The sequence below is a fragment of the Homarus americanus genome, unplaced genomic scaffold, assembly GCF_018991925.1.
Source record: "Homarus americanus isolate GMGI-L3 unplaced genomic scaffold, GMGI_Hamer_2.0 scaffold936, whole genome shotgun sequence".
Classification (NCBI taxonomy): domain Eukaryota; kingdom Metazoa; phylum Arthropoda; class Malacostraca; order Decapoda; family Nephropidae; genus Homarus; species Homarus americanus.
The window spans coordinates 419,835-444,521 of record NW_024755520.1 but is presented as its reverse complement, the minus strand read 5'-3'; the positions used below and the strand labels follow the sequence as shown (position 1 = coordinate 444,521).

Here is a 24,687-nt window from a genome sequence, read left to right as displayed (position 1 = left end):
TGTCAGTTAAACTCGGGGTCCTGGAGGCTGGTAGACCAATTTCTTAAAGGTTACAGACGGTAGTGAGGAAACAGGTACACATAATGCTGCTCTTTCTTTTATAATCTGTGGATATTACAGACAGACAGACAGACAGACAGACCACAGGACATCAAATCATTCCCCAGGCACATCTCATAGTGGTAAGAACGCTACACTACAAACGTCAACTCCAGTTTAATCTTAAATTTGGGAGAATTACTTGACAACCTTTAAGCGCCTCACTAAACAAGGTTATCAACCTATACAAACTAAATCTGTCAATAACAAACCCGTTAATCCGTCATTTTTAAAACAGGTGAATTAGACAGAAAACAGTCGTCAAATTTCCATCAAAAGTGACAGAAAATTTTGGGGGCAAGATTTTTTTTTTCTATAATAACAACAGTCAAGGCTGGCTGGTATAGACTGACATTAGACACAGTTTTGAAAGAGGAACCAACCAGAGTACAGTTCAGGAAAGTTTTTAGCCGAAGTAAGACGCTGCAAGTGTTTGAGAAAGTCGATTATGTGGAAAGTTTACAACAGACATAATGAGGTAACATAAGACCTCGATTATAACACAAGGAAAGGTTGAACTAAACTAACACAATACGAGCATTCGCTGTACTCACTAGCCAACTATAATACACCACCATACAATAAAATTCTCCCAAAAGCACTTCAATGAGTCGGATTTTAATCTCACGAACGAAGATTATTATTATTATTTGACTTTATTTTACTTTCATAAAAAAAACATTATTCATTATCTTATTCATTATCGTAAGTATTATATATAAAGGTTTAATATTGTAATGACCTCAAAAATAAATAAAGATACGTATTAATACAGTAAAGGTCTTTTATGTTAGCAATACCTATTACTTGTATATCGTTCCTTTATGTATTTTGTATTTGTAGAGTTAATGGAATACAAAATGAAACGAAGGCATAAAATAATAATAAGAAAAAATACACTGATAGCTTTAATTTTCGCCTCGAGTCATGACGTCCATTTGCCGCCATCTTGACTGAAGAAGAAAACATTAATTGTACAGTAGTCAAGTTAAATTTCCACCACAACAACCAACTCATTAACCCAAGGCGCCATTTTTAAGCCTTTGTAAGAAGATATTTTTCCTCGAGTGACGTCATCAACTACCCGGGTATGACGAATGTTAAATTTTCTTCAATTTAATTTCTGCCCCAAAAAAGTGATTCTGCATTTCACGATTTTCTTTTAAGAAATATAAATTAATTAATACTTGTTAGCAGTTTTCTTCCCTAAATGTCTCTCGATGTCCATATCTCATCTAATTAGCAGTCGATTGTTGTTGTCAGGGTGTTTTCTTAGTTCGTGGGATCCAGCAGAGGGTGTCTAATGATGAACTGGTGTTACGATACAGTTTCACTCCTCTACCATTGCCTCTCTTACTCTTGGTAATATTATCTCCCACTATGAGATTTATGCCATATATTTCTCATTCTGTTCCTCTGTGTTATAAAGCTTTTTTTTTCGGATGACCTGATGAATGCACACACCATTTTATTTCACCTGGCTATTAAATACCTTAACGCTAACCTAACTTAACGTAACCTATCGCCTAATCTAACCTAACCTAACGTAATACAACCAAACCTAACCAAACCAATCTAATCTATAACTTATCTGAACACACACTAACTAGCTTTCACACAGATGATTTGTTTTAATTTCCTTCAATAATCAAACACAATTACCTGTTCTAAGTCATTGTGCTGTAAACTAGTTCAAACGCACTATTAACTAGGACAAAAAATGATGCTGAAACAAAATTTTTACTATTTTTTTTCTTTTTTTGCATTTTTTCTTTTTTCTTTACATAGAACGACACATCAGACTTTTCCCAGATGAGTTAAAAGTATAGTTAAAAGTATAGGAATTTAACCTCTAATTGCCAAGGGTTTTTGTTCACAATATATCAGTTCAATAATGTGACCATAAATGAAATAGTGTACCATCTAACTATGTGTCTAGGTAATAGTGTACTACCTGACTATAACTCCCTAGTTAATAGTATACTTACCTGTCTAAATATCCCTAGGAATAATTACAAACAAAAGTACAGTTCGTAGTTGACTATCAATTACTCCTTAGACTATCGACTATCGACCCTATAGACAAGATAATAAGGAGTAACTTGTATTAAAGGCTTGCTGTGTTTACGTTAATGATTTGGGTATAATAACTTGTCCCCTAACTGCTGAAAAGGACTGTATGTTAACTAAATATTCAAGAAAGCTTCCATTACTTTCCTTTCTATTCAAACAGCGACACACAAAAATAAAACCCTTATAATTAACTTCTGCATACAGCTAAGACCACGCACCTATAACAACAAACTAAAAAAATAAAATTATATAAAAAAATAAAAAATAAATACAATGTCAACAAACTTCGTAACTTAAGTCTTAAAAATAAATCATCATCTTTATGTAACAACTAAACTGTATCATCGTGTGAGCAAAGACTAACCACTGAATTAAATGTTAAGTAATCATTATATTACAGTATCATTGTCACTTCTCACACCAGGCAGCCACATCACTCCTAACTGAGCCATTGTCACTCTCCACATAAGAGATAACACCGACATCAACTTTATATCTAATACTGTCATATATTTCTACTCTTCAGCTACACTGTTACATCATTATGACTACCTAACCTAACCTAACCTAACCTAACCTAACCGAACTTGACCTGACCTGACCTAACCTAACCTAACCTAACCTAACGTCAATCATTCCATCGGTGAAGTGATGTATCCGTCCGCTGCGTATATATAGGTTATGAAAACAAGCACCTTTGGAATGTTTGTCACTTATGATATAAAAAAAAATACCACGAAGGGAAGGGAGGGAAGGGGAGAAGGGGGGAAGAGGGGGAGGGAGGGGAGAAGAAGGAGGGGAGGAAGAGAGGGGGGGAGGGAGATATCAAGAGTATTAAAGCAATTAAAGTTCACGGTATTATGACTCTCCAAATGCCCGGATAAATTCTACACGCAGGACAGACAAACCCTACTACAGTAACCTTAGATTGTCAAGCCAACGTAGAATTATGAGGGATAGCGCTTCTGGTGGTGACGACATTACAACACTTACGACAGACACACACACACGAACGGACGTGACCCAAGAGCTTTAAAAAATATATATATAGGCCTACTCGCTGTACACATTGTTTATATGGTTTAATCATTAGGTAAACCTAAGTTAATTCTAAAAATACTCATGCATTTGCCTAGAGAATGTGTTTTATGTATATTGTATATTTTGTATATATGTGTCTCGATGGGAATACACACATACGTATTAAATGGATGTTATACCTTTTTTGTACTGGTATCCACAAGGGGTGACTCACACTGGGTACAAGGGCGAGTACTAGTAATGTGGTTAGCAGCTGTACTGGTGTGTGTAGGTGTATCCTGGCCAATGAAATGCTAGTTTATGTATCCTGGCCAATGAAATCCTAGTATATGTATCCTAACCTAACCACCATGGAGTTTAAACCTAACCTAACCTTCACTCAGTTTAAACCTAACCTAACCAAACTTAACCAAGCACCTACCTATTTTACTGTCAGGGGGACTATAAAGAAACCTTACTGATAAATGTTAAGTGACAACAGACGGAATCTTAAAACAAATTTCTGTCGATAGAATAAAAAAACATCAGTAAGAATCATAAAATGGCGGCGGGGATCCTAATAACATCGAGTGACATAAAAGACGATTCGGTATAATATTTTTCTTAACCTCTTCGGCAGGAGAAAGGAAACACTGCAGGAGGTGGTTTAATCTCCTCTATCGTTCCTGGTGAAATTTGGCCCCCCACGAGTCCAAAGTCTTAATACAGTAGGAGGTAAACCAGAGTACAAGTGAGTATAACCTGCCATCTAATTATGAGGATCGAACAGAGGACGTCCAAGTGATAGGCAAAACACAAAACCAATCTGCCACCACTACTACTACCACTACCACCACCACTACTTCTACCACCACCACCAATACCCTTAAGTAAAGACGATGTACTTAACGAAGACGCTATCCAACTCGTGATACTATAGAAGCCTGGATCTTGAATAATACCTAAGACGTCGGATGCTTTAATAATAATAATGTTGGCTGGGTTAATAATAATAATAATAATAGTAATAATAGTAATAATAATGATATTAATAATGATAATAATAATAACAATAACAAATAATTAATAATAATAACAATATTTAATAAGACACTGTACCATGTCTCACCTCACCAAATGTGACTTAATACAGATAAAGGGAACGATTATAACAAATTTACATCTCCACAATAAACAACAGGACTGAGACACACACACACACACACACACACACACACACACACACAACATAAACAAAGTTGAACATAAATATAAATAATCAAGGAACAGAGGAAAGGTTTGTTAAAATTATAAACTCAAATAAACCAATTACTTATCGTTTTGTTTTAGTTCTGTCAAACCTTAAGGTAAGTCTCAGTCGTAGAGCACATTAGACTTCGCTCTTCACACGGTATAGAAATTTTCATGAACATTCCTCAAGAGAACACACGAGAAACACTTACACACAAAATAGATATAATATTTTTCCTCAAGAATGATATAGGTTGTCGAGTGGAATCGTTCGCCATCAGAAAGTAATTAAAGAAATACTCAGGTATGAAACAGGTGAAGAGGGAATTTAATAAACTTTTTTTTTTTTTTGGTAATATTGGAAAAAAAATAAAAACTCATGCATATCTAGAGAACACTTTTGACCTATGACCCACTGTGACCTTTGACCCACTGTGACCTTTGACCTTTGGTTTTTGACACAGACTTTAAAAAAAAAGTTGATCTGATCTTTGGTGACTCATGATACGTATTAATTAACACATTATTGCTAAGAGGTGTGTGTGTGTGTGTGTCTGTGTGTGTGTCCCGTACAACCTTCAATACAGATACAGGTGAAATTACAAAACAACTGAAGAAAAATTCCGTAAATAAAACTTAAAATTTTTCTCAAATAAACTACAGCTGTTGACACATACGCTCCTTCCGGTTTTAAAATGTTAGCTCAATTAAAAATCACACGGCGAAATAAAGGTTAATTAAGCAACGTGCAAATCGTATTAAGTTCACAAAGGATGTGTTCTTTCATCAAATTAAGCATATTTTACTCCTCAAAGCTCGTGTTTAGACTCAAAGTAAAAAAATATATATTGCATCAAAAAAGCAAATGTAAGAGACTGTGTCGACATGTATCTTTCTAATGACAAATATAACACCAAAATGTAACTTTCTCACACAATATTTTGGTTAGTGACGGCGTACAACCTTTCGCCGCCCGAGGAGCAGAATAAGTAGTAAAGGAGGGGTGAGCAAGGTGTGAGAGATGTGTAAAAAGTTTCAGGTTTAAATTCAGTGTTGAGCAAAATGACAGACATATGATTTTAGATTTTTTGTTTTGCTAAGATCTAATTACTACAAAGGATAATGTATACAGGTAAATAGTACGAGTATGTGATATTTAATCTATGAGGTAAGTACAGGTGACAAGTACTCAGGTAGGGTTACCAATTCCCGAGTCAATGTACTATCCTCTGCCTTCCCTTGTCGGAAGAGGCTATTCGACCCCCCCATAGAAGTTTAAAGTTTAACAAACACTATAGAAGTGGTAACCAAATTTCCCTCTTAATATTACGGAAGATTACACATGAGTCCTTAAAAAAGACCTTTTCATTCATAAAACATAGACGTCTCAACTTACCTCTGTTCAAACCTTCACACCTGATATTCCAGGAACGCATTTACGGGACTGGATTAATTTTACCGTAAAATTAACGCAATTAAAATATCATACCAGGATAAAAAAAAGTTACCCATACAGCCAGTTATCAACGGTGAAGATACTGCTAGAGAGAACTACTGAGTGTGAAGGAATCCCTGAGGTATTCATCTTTAAAACAAAACTACATTCCCAATAAAAAAAAGTTAAAAGAATAGTTTTATAATTGAAAACAAAATTTTTATAAAAAGAAAAAATAATAAACAAGGAGTTTTGAGGATTAAACACACACACACACACACACACACACACACACACACACACACACACACACACACACACACACCTGTCTGGCTCCACTGATCATCGCCTCTTTATCATGCTGCTGGCAATACTTCAGTCAGCGAATATATTACAAAGTACAATCCTCTGTGTGTGTGTGTGTGTGTGTGTGTGTGTGTGTGTGTGTGTGTGTGTGTGTGTGTGTGTGTGATCCGGTTTACACTAAATAACATTTTTAGAAGTATAAAATTATTAACCAGCTCCTGTATAATTACGGATAAGAACATATACAGTATTAGTTTAACAGGTAATAAAAAGGCTATTTCCCCCGATTAAAAAAAAACAATACATATAATGCACAGATGACGTCAGTGTGCCAAAGATGACGTCAGTGTGCCAAAGATGACGTCAGTGTGCCAAAGATGACGTCAGTGTGCCAAAGATGATGTCAGTATCGCTCAGATTAAGTCAGTATAGTAAGACGGAATCTCATAAAGTCAATTGATCAGGAACCACCGCTTATTTCAACTCGTGACGAAACACCCCCAATGCTAACCTAACCACTCTTAACCTAACCTAACCACTCTTAACCTAACCTAACCACTCTTAACGTAACGTAACTTAGCCTAACCTAACCTAACCTAACCTAACCTAACCTAACCACTCTTAACCTAACCTAACCACTCTTAACGTAACGTAACGTAACCTAACCTAACCTAACCTAACCACTCTTAACGTAACGTAACCACTCTTAACGTAACGTAACCTAACCTAACCTAACCTAACCTAACCACTCTTAACGTAACGTAACCACTCTTAACGTAACGTAACCTAACCTAACCTAACCTAACCTAACCACCCCTAACGTAACCTAACCAATCCTAACGTAACGTAGCGTAACCTAACACGCTCAATTAGCATTAGATGATATAAGCGGGGGTTGCTAATCTCCATGAGTTCCGTCGGGGTATTGAGGCGACGTCGGGGTAATGAGGCGACGTCGGGGTATTGAGGCGACGTCGGGGTATTGAGGCGACGTCGGGGTATTGAGGCGACGTCGGGGTATTGAGGCGACGTCGGGGTATTGAGGCGACGTCGGGATTGTGAGGCGACGTCGGGATTGTGAGTTGACGTCGGGGTATTGATGTGACGTTGAGGTTGTGAGGCGACGTCGGGGTTATGAATCGACGTCGGGATTGTGAGGTGACATCGGGATTTTGAATCGACGTCGGGATAGAGAAGCGACATCGGGATTGTAAAGCTACGTCCACAAGACACGTCCACAACAGACCCGCCCACAGCAGACACACCCAGAGCAGACACGTCCACAACAGACCCGCCCACAGCAGACACACCCAGAGCAGACACGTCCACAACAGACCCGCCCACAGCAGACCTGCCAACAAGACCCGTCCACAGACATACATGCAAAGCAGACACACCACAACAGACCTGCCCACAGGAGACCTGCCAACAAGACCCGTCCACAGCAACCCGCCCACAGAGAGGCACGCATATACATGTCCACAACAGACCTGCTCACAGCAGACACACCCAGAGCAGACACGTCCACAACAGACCCGGCCCACAGCAGACCCACAACAAGACCCGTCCACAGCAGACACATGCAAAGCAGACACGTCCACAACAGACCCGCCCACAGTAGACCTGCCAACAAGACCCGTCCACAGCAAACCCGCCCACAGCAGACACACCAACAGCAGACCTACCCAAAAAGTCTAATATGAGTCCCTCTGATGATGACTGGCGCTCAAGCAGGGACTCGCCAACACTGAGAGGAAGAGTCAAGTTGATTCAGCACTTGTCACAGATCCTCGTTTCCCCGCCACTGAAAAATTGGGGAACAATCTGGAATGAAGAGCCAATGTTACCTCGTGGCCATTACTACCCCTCTACCCCCTCCCTCCTCCTCACCCAGCCTTCCCACCTATCCCCCTCCCCAGCTTTCCCCTTATCTCCCTCTCCCTTCTTCCCGCCTTCCACCTATCCCCCCTCCCCCATCCTTCTCCCCCGCCTATCCTTACTAGTGCAGATTCTGAAAATTTCATCAGTGCAGTGATAGGTGCTTCCGAGGCCCAGGCAGCTGCTGGGTAAGATAGCTCCTTTAAGTATGATACACCGGAGGACAATGCTGATTATGCAGACAGGCGACGTTGGCAAATCGAGGCGCGTGAGGATCGTGCCCGCGAGCGAGAGTAGTGCTACCTGCTGAATCTAAAGCACGAAGGAACGGAAATGCAAATCAAGGCCAAGCAAGAAGCTGATAAGCAACGAGCCCAGGAGGGTCCAAATGGTACAGGTGATTGCCTCTCCCCGTGCAACACTGATAGTTGATCTATTGACACGGACCCAACAGCCTCTAAGGAACGAGGCGAACATGGCTACTACCCTCGATGACTGCTTCACTTCCTTCAACACAGAACGAAACAACACTGAAGATTGTCAATGTTGCCTTAAATACCAAATCGAAACTAAATTGATGTGACAACACCAAGTTACACAAATTATAAAAAAAAATCGCAGGTAAAGTGGTTGAGGTCTACGACCGCACCCCGGAAGCAGCTCCGGTGACCTACTCATCAAGGCTTTTGACATCACCAAAGATGCAACAAGACGCTGTATCCACAATGCACAAATTGCTCCTGATGAGATGGCCTCAAGCTGTGGACTCGCGAACGAACAGCTAGGAACGTAAAAGGACTTATAAGAACTTTTTCTCAAGAGCCAGTTTATAAAGTCGTGCGGCGTGACCTGATCGATTGTTTGAGACAAAATTACAAAGGCCTTGATGAATTGGCCAAGTCATTGAAGGCGTTTGGTACTAAAGGTTGTATTTAATTACCGATACATGATACTTCAACACAAAATGAAGTAGAAGCCGTGAGACCTAAAGCTGCTGAAAAAAGACAACAAAGAATCTAGCAGCCTGGGGGGGGGCCAAACCTACATTTGTAAGCACCAGTGAACAGCGTGGACACCAGTAAATCACAATCACGTCCTAGGGTGACCAACAACAACTAGAAGAATAACTAAGAACATCACCTTACCCTGAACCATAGGCCAAAGAGGCTGACACTGAACACTACCTTGGCCGCTGGTCTACTTTTGTCCTGTAACGACCTGTAGTGTCCTGTAAACTATTGTTCCTTCCTTTATTATCTGTTATACATGCTCCGAATTTCTCTGCGGCACACTTCACCCTCACCTGACCTCTTACTCATGCCTCTCCACCGCCCTCTCCCTCTCCACCGCCCTCTCCCTCTCCACCGCCCTCTCCCTCTCATCCGCTCTCCTCCTATTTCTTTCCTCAAGCGACACTTATCCCTCATCTCTTTCACAATTCCTCCCTCTCATTATTATTTCTCTCTATTTTCAACTTATCGCTGTTAGTATCATTCATTAAATAGCCCCGTTGTTACACTCCCGCACATGACTACGCAACCAACAAAGGCCTGAACGATAGACACACACACACACACACACAGGTAACAAGGGTAAACAAGGAAACAGAAAACAAGGGGAACCACGATACGAAGGACTGCCTCAAACTCAAGAATATACATTCGAATGGCAACTGACATCCATCTCACAACCCAGGATAACTCCCATCTCACCCCCCAGGATGACACGCGTGGCACCAACATATGTCCTGATCAGTCCTGCCGGATTTCCCCAGGACGACCTACGCGATACATGTGTTGTATTGTGAAAGCTTGGCAAATTCTCCTCACAGACATCACCCGTATGCTGGGACTATACTTATTGTGTGGTTGTAAGGTCATCTGTGGGCCTTGACGGCTGTTCTCAGATGATAGTAAATGGATATTCAATCAATGTGTCAGAGAAGTGAACAGCGACAGCCTTAATGGTAGCGTGTTGTTGGCTAGAGAGACTTACGTTTATTAATTCATTAGTTACCGGTATTGTGCTCAGACCGAACTAGTAGTAAATGCGTGTGTAGTAGTGTCATAACAAGGCGATAAACATGCACAAAAGAAATGTTTAGCTAACTACCGTGCAGCTGTGTTATCGCCTCGTCCCCACCACGGTCAAGGTCACACAACAGAGGTCAGCGCTACAACGTAATGCTCCTGAGTATTTATGATTACCGGAGTATTTAATGATTACCTTTACCTAAGAAACACATCAAGAGTAAGGATGTTGTTGTGGGAGATAAAAAAAATGGCGACTTCGTTCGATCGACGCAACTACACTAACGAACAATGAATATCTCAAAAACATACAACAATATCCCGACGCCAGTTGGGGGGAGAGGGACTTCGTTAAGCCAGGAATTAACTACAGCAGAACATCTGGATCACAGAATAAGACTTTAAAACATATAAAACTTATTTCTACCTGACGAAGTGTAGGAAGAGGTGTTCTGAGACCATGCCATTTCCGACGCACTTAGGACAGAGGAAGCGTTAAGACAATACCCTTAAACACCTTGTCAGTGGATTTCATATGATACTCACCGGGAGCTGACCCACCTAACCTAACCTAACCTAACCCACCTAACCTAACCTAACCTAACCTAACCTACTCAAGAACATGGAAGTAATCCCAGCAGCAGAAGCTCTGGTTGAAATCTAAAGTCAGCTAAGACGAATCAGAGGATCTAAAAGGAATTCAACCCTTCTACAGAAGTATTGCAGACCTGAGGGCAAGGTTACAAGACACCTGCGACTGGCTAAGGAGGAGGTACTCAAGGCCCACACAGGGCAATACTATGATCTGAAGGCTCGACCTAGAAATCTTCACTTACAGAACCAGTATGGGGTCTAACTGTCTACTAACTGCTAAATTCTTGGCTCAGGAAAAGGGTCTTAATACAGCGATAGTACGTCCTAAATTACTGAGACATTTACTAACGATAGAGAAACCTTTTAAGCCGTCCCCCATCACAGCTAAGGAGGAATTAAACATCTTCTGTGCCGCTGTTATACATGAGCGTCTTTAACTCATCACAGAACACCACATCGATAACAATAATCTCCATGTTCTTATGTTCTAGTACACAGGGCACCCCAGAGAGGCAAGAGACGGTATCGTACACTACTAAGCATCTCCACAAAGGGACATCAACGATTAGGTTCCTGACATACTAGTGGAGCGAAAAGCAACATTCCTCGACGTACTGTATACTTGAGCCGCCAGTGTATAAACAAGTTCACGTTCTCGGACGCTCATGCCTCACCCACTGCCGCTAAGGAGCAGTAGATTAATCCCCCGTTGGTTCACACTCATAGCCTTACACAAGTGATCATCCTCCTTTTCTGAAGTATGAGTGTTAGTCCTGTATTGTGTGCGTTTTTATACATATAATTGTGTTATAAATGGAGGGTTAGGAATGTGGGAATGTTATAATATCAGTAGGTGCAAAAGTAGGTGTGTGTGTGCGTGTGTGTGTGTGCGTGTGTGTGTGTAAACAGCAGATGAGGTAAAAAGATGTATAAAACTTATCGGGTCTTGACGGAAACTTGAACAGTTTAAACTCGTAACTAGACAGAAAATAACCCCAAAAGAAGGTCGTCATGAACTGATTACTAAACATAGACTCAAGCGTATACAGCCGCCACTTTCTCGACGGGGAATCACCTATCATCACCTCTGACGCAACAAACGGGCGGAGGTAAAGTCATTTTATAATAATTTTTCCTTTTTATTTCGACTACCCCGTCTGTAGTCACTCTGAAGACTTCTGTTTATATGTCTGTCTTCTACGTGGGTCACAAGATAGGTGGCAAAGTTGAATGTCATGTACACGGACTTACTGTATGTCGCCTCGTTGTAAACAAAGTCGTAGTTGATCAGACTGAAGTGTGCCGACTACCAAGGCTAGAATCCTGATCACAAACTAAACCATAACTCAGGTCAGTCACGTTTATATGAAAAAACCACGACTGAGAGAGAGAGAGAGAGACACACACACATCTGGCGGTAATGTAAGTATACTCAACGCGTCCATGTGACCACGCAACACCCAGGCCTGATTAACATCTCACTGGCCTATGTGTGCTTCATAAATCACGTCACCCAGCTAGTCTTGATCTGAATCACCTCACGTCTCTCCGTTATCCTTAGAACCTGGCCGTGACCACGTCCACGTCCACGTCGGGAAACGGTACAATTATATGTCACCTTCAGAGTCTTAGAAGGACGTGGATGATAGGCCCTCCTCTTGGGATGATCAGACCTCACACACACACCATCAGAGGTAGTACAGTGTGTGTGTGTGTTTGTGTGTGTGTGTGTGTGTGTTTGTGTGTGTGTGTGTCTGTGTGTGTGTGTGTCTGTGTGTGTGTGTGTGTGTGTGTCTGTGTGTGTCTGTGTGTTTGTAGTAGTCTTCGTGCCTTACCCACCCACCACCGATGGTCTGTTAGGCCGGTGTGGCAAAATTAATGGTAGTGTTAAAGGTGATTTCAGAGCAGCAGCAAAAACTTAAAACAGTAATAAAACAAAACACTCCTCAGTCCTCCAGTGTCTCTCACATAAGCTACCAATATTCACGTCATCCAAAAACGTCACCAATCGGCTCTCAACGCCCTAAGGCGGCACACCACCACCACGACACGTGTCAGCCAAGCGGGAGCCGTCCATGTGGGCGTGCGAGACCTACAACACACATCCGCACACTCTTGTTGCCCGCCCACTCCTGCTGTATATGGGATCATCTATCAACAAGAAGTATTATACATGTGACGACCATCACCTCATTATTATACTTTCTATCTAAGTGAGGAGCCTTATTGAGTGGATTATTCAGCCGTGTGTTAGTATACCTGTCAGGAGTCTGATATAATGTACACAAACCTTAGGACTTTTTTAATGATTTTTTTTCCCTGACTCAATATAAGAGAGAAAACGAAAGTGAGTTTTTCATAATGTGAGCTAATATGTTTCTTAATGATGTCTATGAAGAGAATAAAATATCTCATAAAAATTTTAATCTGAAATATGAGAAATAATACAGTGAATTCTCCCCCTCCTCCCTCCCAACTTTTTTCACCCTCATTACACACCCTGACCTGACCTGACCTGACCTGACCTGACCTGACCTTACCAAACATAACCCCCAGGTAGCATTAGGGTGGTTAATATTCACAAATAAATGATCAATACACTAATCATGGGGGGTGGTGATCTGAACCCAACCTTAACCATGTAAATCTTGGTGAAATAAGCAGGACACATTATTCCCCTCTTTTTTTTACGCAGTTCTAACTCACTACTGACTGACTGACTCACTCACTGACTCACATTATCAAACACACTACAGAGAACAATAATTATCAGTATTAATAAGTTGAACTTATTACCTACGAATAGTCTCAGCAAAACAACAACAGGCAATTGACCTGTCTTCAGCCAATTTGAGGTCAGGGTCAACGTTTTATAGAAACAATTCAAGTTACGTAATCCGTCTCTTGGTTGGGTTAGGTTAGATTAGGTTAAGTTAACTTAGGTTAGGTTAGGTAATTATTGTATAAGAAAAAAAACGGTGCGCCTTCGTGTTTTATTTTGTTTTATTTGTCCTTGTGTGTGTGTGTGTGTGTGTGTGTGTGTGTGTGTGTGTGCGTGTGTGTGTGTGTGTGTTTTAGGATATATTGAATTATATACCCTCCTCACACAGACACACACATTCACACTCTCTCTCTCTCTCTCTCTCTCTCTCTCTCTCTCTCTCTCCCTCGTTATACACCGCAAATCACCATCATCTGACATCGATTTGCTGTCATGTCATCACCATCATTTCCAATAACCATTAATAACAGACCGAACTCCTACGTCATAAACTGTCACTCCTACGTCATAAACTGTCACTCTTACGTCATAAACTGTCAACAAATTAACACAGTCACATGCAATGACCAAAATGTCACAATATGCCAACAGAATCCTTAGACATGAATCCAGTATATAAAAATCACCTCACCTAACCTAACCTAACCTAACCTAACCTAACCTAACCAAAACTAAACCTAAGTCACTTTCCGCTTGTAATTGTGTGAAATAACTTGATCGTGTCTGCAATGGTTCAGGTATGCTAATTCGTTTACTGTCATACACTATGGGAAGCCTCGGCGCAAGACAAGGATAAACCAGCTGATTGGCAATGAGAAACTAATCAAACGACGTACACAAGAGCCATTTAACACCCACATACGGTATATATTTAGCCCCTAGCGTTAGACCGCTCGATGTCATTACCTTACTAAACCATATTGGCCTCAAGGAAAGTATAAATGACGTCAACTCTTACGTTAACCCCTTGACTACGATGACTTAATCCCCTTGACTACGATGACTTAACCCCTTAACTACGATGACTTAACCCCTTCACTACGATGACTTAACCCCTTCACTACGATGACTTAACCCCCTTGACTACGATGACTTAACCCCTTAACTACGATGACTTAACCCCTTGACTACGATGACTTAACCCCCTTGACTACGATGACTTAACCCCTTAACTACGATGACTTAACCCCTTCACTATGATGACTTAACCACATGACTACGATGGCTTAACCCCCTTGACTAGGATAACTTAATCATAATGTCATCATATAGTACCTATCCTAGTCATCAAAATACCGCCGCCCTCTTTATAATTATATATATATATATATATATATATATATATATATATATATATATATATATATATATATATATATATATATATATATATACCGCATTAACAATCTAATCTCTCTCTCAGAACTTTAATCTTGATGTCAATTTCGCCATAACGTCATACACACCACTACCGTCAAATTATCACCATTAGCACCATCTACTATCAAGATTGTGATACACTCGTTCACTCAACTCACCATTTCCATCACCACTCTTATATAGGTTACCTTCACACACTATCACACCCAGTCACTAGAATCTAGACTAAATCCCCGTGATTCTCTTATGTTAATCAAATAACTAAAACTGTTTTCCCGTATTATTAGGGATGTTTTACGGCGTTAAAGTCCTTATGGTAACGTGAAGACAACAGAAAAACAATGAAATCGAAAGTAGGTTCTCACAGATACGATTGCCCCAGAGGAACACCAAGTCTTGAGTACGTATAGGAAAGAGCGCGGCCGGCGCTCCATCCCGCTTCATTTTTTCTAACTTTTAAAATCATGTATATAACTATTTACAAGTGAGTGAAATGAGAGTCCCCCCTGAAGTCGAACCAGTGGCACTTAGGATATAGAACGGGAGCGATTACCTACTCCACCGCCGCACCCCATGGTATAGAACATTCAAAGACTTGGTTAGCGCAACGAATCTACACCTACTCTTATAACCAACGTCTTCTCTTATGATAAAAACCTCGTTCCTCCACTCCCGCGTTTACCTCCCCTCCTAACACTAGCATTAAAATCAAGTGTAACAAGCATACTAGACCGAGCTTCATGAGGGGAAGGGGATGGGATAAGCCGAAGAAACTCAAAGTAATCTCTAATACAACCATAATTACTGTTCAGAGTCCCCTCACCACCCCCCCCCCTCTCTCTCTCTCTCTCTCTCTACATAGCTACAGGCCCCAGTGAAAGTATATAGGGACGTGTCTGGAGGCAATATGCTCTCTGTAGACTATTTCGGTACACAAGTAGGCAGAGTGGTCGGCAGTGCACTCAAATACCTTCACGTTCTAAGCTGTGAAGTTATAGACATCCATTTACAGGCGGAAGAACTGGAGGTGAACCGAGGGTGAACCAGTGACCCTTAGAACGGAAACCGAGCTCTGTATCAACTCAGCCGCCGCATTCCAAAGTATACGATCTTCCATCATCTATACACTGAGAACAATTATTTACCCATGGAAATATTAATAAATCGTGATTGGTGATTTTTTAAATACACCGATTCCATTTTTACATGTAACAAGATTAACAGTATAGGTAAAACTGCCATCCGATAGATTAAATAACCTTTGTTCATTATCTACATCGCTACCACTGTAACTTTTCGGCGGGCAGAGTTTGCATTGCCTCAGTTGCATTAAGTCCAGATAAAATACTAATATTTTCTAAACAACAACAACAGTGAGGTTTTTTTTAGTAACTTTATATCAATTGTAAATGATCTAATTTTACCCTACTACTAACAATCGCAACTGCAGTAAAGCGACAAGTTATCACCGATCACAATCATCACTACTTCCAACGTTCATTTCTACCAGCGGTCATACGTTATACACAGTCATACGTTATACACAGTCATACGTTATACACAGTTATACCCTATACACAAGAATGTTTCGCTAAGAGGCGCTAATGAAGGCAGACGGTCAAGTAGCTATGCAAATAAAACTCAACCTATGATCGTACGAGTTATGTATTAACCCATAAGTCACAAGTATCAAACTCACATCCAAACTGCTGAAGCTGTTGACCTTAAAGAGCTTGTTGAGACGCGGGATGAAGATGACACACGGTGAAGTCATTATGGAACAGCAACCAATGTTGACACTCAGGGGGGGGGGGAGGTCATACGAGGTCAATATGAGGTCAATGTGATACAGCACGATATTGTTGACGTTTTCCGGTAGTGGGGGAGGAGGGTAGATTAGATGAGGCCAATATACTATACAGTGGTTCGAGGCAGTGGTCAATTACAGAGGCTTACGGTTCTAGGTCACCTCTACGCCACAAAGGAGACCTGGCTCTTTAGGTATCATCTCCCTCCAAAGCATCACCTCAGAGTGTTGTCTTATCGTAAATGATGATTCGTATTATTGTTCTGTGGGGATCTATAAGACCTTATTTTATAGTAAATCCTTATAATACTATACAATACGGAGTTCCACAATAATTTCAGGGTTTACACACACACACGTAGCATTTATTAGTGTTGTAGGCAGGAGCTGTACTGTGTTAACATACTACAAGTAAATAGAGTATTTTCAGCACTTCATATCATCACTAACTACTGATATAGACTACAGGCGTTGGGCAAAGGTTGTGGTTTAAGGCCGAGGACACAACCTGACTGACTGATTTGACTGAACAGCGATAAGCAATAGGAGATATTACAAGGTCAACCATTCGAAAAGCTACTCAGTGAGATAATGGTCAACTTCATTGTAGTCGCTGTAGCTTTAAGTGTAAAATTGCAATCTCGAGTCACTGCCGAGGCTGATTGACTTCGTGGAGATCATTAAAATTGTGGACACCATCTCACCATCGTATGAAACATTAAAATATCCCGACAAACAAATCGAACCAATTACCAAACTCGACAAATCCTGACACGCAAATTGGAAGACTGACAAACCAAATTGATCGATATCCTAGACAACTTATTACCAATTTCACTTAAGTAATAAATGAAACTTCGCCCACACAGTGATATAAGACCAAAATATCAGGGTTATCTCAAGACCTACCTTTGTGTTGACCGTGGCAGTATGAACCAGTGATCAACCTAGGACCCAGCCTGCTTACCTATCCAGAAGACCTTAATTAATAACCCATAAATCTTGATCTTCAATATTGACTAAAATTATACATCGTGTCTACGTTTAGCTTAGGCCTACCAACTCTGACAATAATTTCATAGCGAGTGGATAAAAAAAAAATTGTAGATTCTGCGGTGACCTTATGACCTTTTTCAAATGTTAAGCAATGTTGTGCAGTGCCGAGTTATCATCATGACCAACCAGCTGTGAATTGTTGCCAAGATAGAATCAAACCTGAAGAGAGGCTTGCATGGGAAACTTCTCTGATAACTTACACAACATGATCTTGACCTTGTATAGATATCAAATAATAAATTAATGCAATGCTTGTAGACCCCAGGCAGCCCAACTATGACACCTAGGTTAAATCTAGATGAAATTATGGAGGTTAAACGGCAAGGAAACAAAACAAGACCCCCCAAAAATATACACACTCAGGATACTTTGCGAAGCCTCAGTATAGTTCTCGAGCCATAACTCCCATCTGTGAATCTGTGAAAGTGTCTTAGAAATCGGTTGGTAATTACATTTGTTTCCTAGAGCGTGGGGTGAACTTCATCGATGACCTCTGACTAAAATTATACAGTATCAAGCTATGTTAAGAGGCCGATCAGCTGTCAAATCCAGTGCGGTAACAGAGGCATAAAGAACCTTACCAAATACTCAGCCAATCTTCAATTTCACTCAATAAGAAACTAATAACTTGAACATTTAAAACTGTCCTTAAGTAATAATGGAGGTGTTGAGGATATTGTCTGATTTTATTACTTTTTTTTTAACTATTTTTCAACACCCAATTCATATCCGGTATATATATATAAACTGAAGAAAATATACCAGTTTTTAACATTTTGTACAAGGTGACACACGCAACAATTAACACAACCCTAACTAGCATGTAACACGACCCCATACACTGTTGATACGTGACTTGTACTGTATATTGAAACATGTATTAAAAATGTTCGGTGAAATACATTACGTTTCTCTAAGTATCTAACACCTTTTCGTATCACAATTAAAAAATAATCTAATGTCTGAAAATTTTCCACTATAAAGGTCCAACAACTTTTAACGATCTATAACAACAACATGAAATAACAAACTGCTCGGTGTACATCAGAGGTAGGAGGGCTTAAACAAACGTGTAACTTCATTGACTCGTAGTTTTACACTGGATTACTGGAACCCATTAAACACTAGATATGGAACTCCTGGAAAAACTGATTTCTAGTTCCAGATCTGTCTAGAATTTTAAGTCACTTGATGCTCTGAATATAATTATTTGAGTTTATTCACGTATTTTAGTTAGAGACGTAGAATAACAAGATAGGGAATATTTATGTATTATTACCGTATGTCTTCAATTAAGAGGAAATTAACTCATATATGGTAGGATTAAGCTTCACCTCAAGCAGCCTTTGTTATCTTAAGCAAGTTTTCTCTAAATTAGGTTAGGTGAGGTAAGGTAAGGTAAGGTTAGGTTAGGTTAGGTAAGGTAAGGTAAGGTAAGGTAAGGTTAGGTAAGGTAAGGTAAAGTAAGGTAAGGTAAGGTTAGGTTAGGTAAGGTAAGGTAAGGTAAGGTAAGGTAAGGTAAGGTAAGCTAAGGTAAGGTAAGGTAAGGTAAGGTAAGGTAAGCTAAGGTTAGGTTAGGTAAGGTAAGGTAAGGTAAGGTAAGGTAAGGTAAAGTTAGGTTAGTTAGGTAAGATCTGATACAAATAATCTGAATCATATATACCTAAGTAATTGCTCGTAAGTACAGACAAACTAAATAATACTATAAACAAGACACACTGAATTTAACTAAATACCACAATTATCTCTAAAACGCATAAAATATTAAGAAATAAAACTAAATTTCCCTTAAAACATAATTCCACAATAACCAGATTTGAGAATTATTAATTTTTCACGGGTATTTTCCTTATTTCCAATTGGTTAAAAAAATAAAATAAAATCTGCCATGTTGATAACGCTAGAGGATGATTGATGCTCGGCGCTAATTGGTCAGCCACGAACTCAAGGCATGGTATGATTGGCTTTTCTCTGTCCTCTCATTGCAGCCTAGCAGTCCCTCCCCCCCCCCGCTGTTGTGATACAAACTTCATAATAACACTCATACACAAGCCACTACCCGCCTTCCTTAGCCATGGTAGGTACAGCCATTAGGTAAATAAGTTAAAATCTGTCGCATTGACGTGAATTTAACCACAATTTTTGCTACTCTGTCCGCACCTCTATGGCAGATTATTGTTTTTAATTTGGTCTAGCTGTCTGTCTGTCTGTCTGTCTGTCTGGCTGGCTGGCTGGCTGGCTGGCTGTCTGTCTGTCTGTCTGTCCCCAAAACAGCTCGAGAACAGGTAAGCAGATGTGTAGCCGATGTTTTCTCCTTTCAATGACTTTCACCTGTAATGGACCACTACAGCTTCTAATATAGAGTACAGTAAATGACTCTTCTGTATCTCCTCATTTTCACTGTATTAAAAGATATGGGAGACAGTAAATGTGTGTAAACTAAAAAATAAATATATGTGTTTTTTTTTTTTATTTCTCTGTAATATTTTTTTGGCCACTGATCAATGTTTTTTTTTTATCGTGTAATTAAAATCCGGAAAATCTCACAAATATCCGGGAATTATCCAGTTAAGAGACTTTTGTATTGTTAACAGTACATGTCCTAGTAGATGGAGTTATTCCTTATCCAGGATAGCAACCTACCAGCTATTTAATGTCGCCTAATAGGGACCTAATAGCGATAACTTTTATTTTTATTTTAAACTTCTCATTAAACCATATACCAGGATGTAGATGACAATAATATGTATAAAATAAGTTTCATTCACAACTTAACCCAACCTAACCTAACCTAACCTAACCTAACCAAACTTAGTAAATCAACCTTACCTAACCTAACCAAAACCTATCCTAACGTTCTTAATGTAAAATTTGGCTACCCTATAAAGGTAAAAGACGCCTTAAACGACACAGAGTAAAAAAAATATTACCATCTACGGTATATTAATTAATTTACATTAGGTAGTAACAATAAAAAGATAATAAATATCCTTATTTGGCAAAAACGTAAAAAAAAAACACACCTTAATTGCCTTTCACAGCTTAATCGACAATTATCCTTATTTAGCCACACACACACACACACACACACACACACACACACACACACACACACACACACATATTGGAGCGGTCTTAAAAATAACAAAACAGCGATAAAGATTCGTCCATAAAACACACTACCAAGTCTCTCAGTATAAAAACATCGTTGAGGCGTCCCCTGTCGGTCCTAGATCAAGCTAGCCACTGTGAAGCCATCAGTAACACACACACCCTATACACCACAGTATTAAGTTCACCTGAGAATACACAATGAGCCAATCAGAGACTGGTACCTCACACCACTTGACCTCCACGAACCAATGGCAATAGTGGTGGTGACATTAAGAGAATTATTGAGGAATTTTCACCATTTAAAATGATAGAACGTATCTTAATTATATCCCGTATGGTATTTTCGACTTATACCTGTAGCCTAAACTACTCACTAAATTATTTTCTCAGTAATAACATCTACAATCTTCAGTTTAATCTGTCCCCCCCACTCCCTCCCAAAGATGTCAGTGTTACTCAATGAAGACAAATAACATTATCCACTGAGTTATCTAATTTGGTTGATATTTCAGTATACAACCAATAACCAAAATACCATAAGAAAATTCGTAATATGTGATAAAGTTTTGTTGGTATAAAGGCATTTACTGAAAAAATAAAAAAAAATAAAAAAAAGTTAAGGATTAGGCTCCGTCTGTGGCTACCATAGCTAGGGAGACATCTTTTGCCATTATCTGTTTACATTGTATACTGTACACTCTTTCCTACTAGTCCTGTGTGTGACCCCTATACACTCAGCCAATGGTTTACACATACTGTAGAGTGTGTGTGTGTGTGTGTGTGTGTGTGTGTGTGTGTGTGTGTGTGTGTGTGTGTGTGTGTGTGTGTGTGTGTGTTATTCTAATAGATATAATTACAAAATAGCGAGAACTTCTATTTTCTTCAACTTCTGACTAACCTATAAGACAATCATTGTAGATATCATAATACATAGAAATAAATAGAGTTTCATACTAAACTTAACCTACAACTGTATATGTATAATGATGGTAAATCTCTTAAATGAAGGATAACAAATGTGACCAAACATTAATAAATTTCCATTAAGTTATAACAATAAACGGGGACAACTTTTGGTTAGTCTATAAATCAATTGGTATGTTTATTTTAATACAGATATAACTTAAGGAGTCATGGTTAGGTTAGGTTAGGTTTGGTATGGTATGGTTAGGTTAGGTAAAGTTAGTACTTATGATATTTATTTAATATATTAATGCTATCTACATTGCTTCTCTATGCACATTCATTTCGAAAATATAAAAAATTACTGTTATCAACCAATGAACGGATATATATATATATATATATATATATATATATATATATATATATATATATATATATATATATATATATATATATATATATATTAAACCTTTTATAGGGGAAACTATCAAATCAGTGTTTGCTTGCATGCTGGTATGTGAAGTACACCGACTGAACTAAACACAATCTCTTCTTTTTTTTCAGAAACTCCGCTAAGTTGTTGAAGAAACATTACATGATGCGTGGGAGACACAGCCAGAAGAACACAAAACAAAAACAATCAAAAGGGCGGGATCTCAAAGAGGTGAAAACATGGCACGCTTAACTCATGTGTCAGGGTGCAGTATGGACCTAAAGTGGATCCCACCAGATAAGAAAATATCATTCAGTTTATGGTTAAAAAAAAAATCCTGAAGTGTAGCCTCGATCAACTAACAGGTCATTCTACGGCTTAAACTACATAACGTAGAATTTATACGTCGCTACATAAGGAAACGTCAACACCTCGTCATGCACCTTATGTACACCTGTGTTAAGGTTGGATCAGTTACCATTTGTTTGGTGTTATTGTGCTTGGTTGGTGTAGACCACGCTGACATATTGTACTGTGTAGGTCTACCACTACACGCCGTATAGTCTACTGCACGTGTTACTGAGTCTTGATTTACACTTACAGTACAGTGTATAGATCCAGTTTTTACTTTAGTTTGTTTTTGTACTTAAGTAACCTGCTGTAGTGTACACATCAAGTCTACACCAATTGAAACAGTAGCAATGAGGTTGAAGTGATGGATGAAAGACCTCGTCAATGGAAAGATGTTGACGACTAATGTTAATAAATAAATATATATATATATATATATATATATATATATATATATATATATATATATATATATATATATATAAAATGTAGCTATATTACTGTAGTGAGTGGGTGGTATCACAAAACAGCATTGTTTAAACAAGTATTTACCTGGAGTAATTTGTACAGGTGGTGGCAGCGTTAGCGAGGATCAGTGTGCAAAAGTTTGTAGCATCCTGAGTTCTACAGGTAGGTGGTTGATAGTCTTGAGCGGGGAATTCCAAACCCAAAAAGTAACAATAATAAACTCTAACCAGACTGCACCAGTGACTAAAATAATCTTAATCTAACGCTTCACTGAGGTGGTCTTCGGCACTCCCTACACATCAACACTTCTACTTTCTGGTCAGAGGTAAAACTTGCAGATTTCCGAGGCATTGCTCAGGGCGGGTGAAGGGTTCCCAGGTGCAGTACACGCACCACACCACCAGCCCGCCACACCCGTCAGTCGTACCAGTGAGCCTGTGCGTGTGTCCCTAGCCGCTCTAAGTCACTCCCATGACTGCTGCAAGAAACGGAGTGTCGTGTGGGACTGGTGCGGTCCCCTCAGTTAGACTGTCATCTCAGCACTAACCTCCCGCGCGCTGGGTTACCAAGTTGCAACCAGCAACTCCTGAGTTGCCAATTTTGAGTATTTGCACTACCGTTCGGTTTAATTGAATGCGTTTTAAGTTATATATTTCGCATGATGGCAATTACATATACAGGTATTTATACAGGCGTGTATATATATATATATATATATATATATATATATATATATATATATATATATATATATATATATATATATATATATATATATATATATATATATATATATATATATATATATATATATATGCAATTGCCATCATGCGAAATAATCACGTTTGTTAAAACGTCCATGTTGAATAGTTTTGCTCCGGGAACATACTTCAAATATTTCTTATTGGTAAACATTATTTGTTCACGTCACAAGAAAAAACATTAATTTAGTGATTGCGTCTTGTTTCAGTAAAGAAATTTGCTGGTCTGCATCACGGAACAAACGCGTAATTTGTTGGTCTGCGTCACGGAACAAACGCGTAATTAGTTGGTCTGCGTCACGGAACAAAGGCGTAATTGGTTGGTCTGCGTCACGGGACAAACGCATAATTTGTTGGTCTGCGTCACGGGACAAGCGCATAATTTGTTGGCCCATGTCCCAGAAAATCTAAATTTAAGTGTCTTTCCTTAGTCACTGTTACCGGACAATCGCGTTAGCTCCTACTCTGCGTTACTGGACAATACACTATCTCCTACACTGCGTTACTGGACAATACACTATCTCCTCTTAATCCCAGGACAACCACATGTTTTGGGGATATCTATCGACACGATCCATCTCTTTTCCTCCCGTGACATAAATTGGTCCTTTCCTTCACTAAAGGTCATTGCGACATAAAATCAAACTACTAAAAGGTTGTTAGGCCTTCACGTCATGACCCTAAACCACCAGACACTTATTATCACTCGCTCACCAATGTTCTGTGCGTCTTATACTTGTACGGTACCTGAAAATTAGTTATCCTGGGACGAACCTGTTAATGAAATAGATACCTGTAGAGGTAATTAGAACACGTGTTAGGTGTTCTTCTCTGAAACCTTGAGATACACAGGTGAAAGATTGGTTTTATTTACTCATTAATGGTTGATCTTATTTACTATATAGATAAACATTTAGTGGACAGTCAATTGAGCTTATCCCTC

At 39.3% G+C, this 24,687-nt stretch overlaps 1 protein-coding gene across 6 annotated transcripts in view; it reads right to left on the bottom strand.

The window, feature by feature from the left end:
* The window catches only part of LOC121856556 (protogenin B-like), a 228,077-nt gene extending 204,563 nt beyond the window's left edge, over positions 1-23,514 (bottom strand). For all 6 annotated transcript variants that reach the window (XM_042352165.1, XM_042352164.1, XM_042352163.1 and 3 more), the window contains exon 1: positions 23,068-23,514. The gene's annotated coding sequence lies outside the window, so the exon portion shown is untranslated. The remainder of the gene's footprint in view (positions 1-23,067) is intronic.
* Between the last annotated feature and the right edge of the window lie 1,173 nt (positions 23,515-24,687).